Below are 308 nucleotides of genomic sequence, written 5' to 3'. Positions count from 1 at the left end.
CTCTAAACTCTGTCATTGAAGCAGAGGCCCTGCCGAAGGGGACTTCGGCACAAAAGGCAGAGCTAATTGCTTTAACCAGAGCCCTCCAACTGGCGGCAGAGATACGTGTTAATATATACACAGACTCGAAATACGCCTTCACCACTCTCCACGTACATGGGGCCTTAAATAAGGAGAAGGGTCTAATAAACTCAGGAGGAAAAAACATAAAATATGGTAAGGAGATCCTTGAACTCTTAGACGCCGTGTGTGCTCCTAAAAGTGTGGCAGTCATGCATTGCCGGGGACATCAAAGGGGGGATACCACG

This window comes from Crocuta crocuta, unplaced genomic scaffold, assembly GCF_008692635.1.
Source record: "Crocuta crocuta isolate KB4526 unplaced genomic scaffold, BGI_CrCroc_1.0 scaffold48, whole genome shotgun sequence".
In the NCBI taxonomy this organism is placed as follows: domain Eukaryota; kingdom Metazoa; phylum Chordata; class Mammalia; order Carnivora; family Hyaenidae; genus Crocuta; species Crocuta crocuta.
This window is presented reverse-complemented; position numbering follows the sequence as displayed.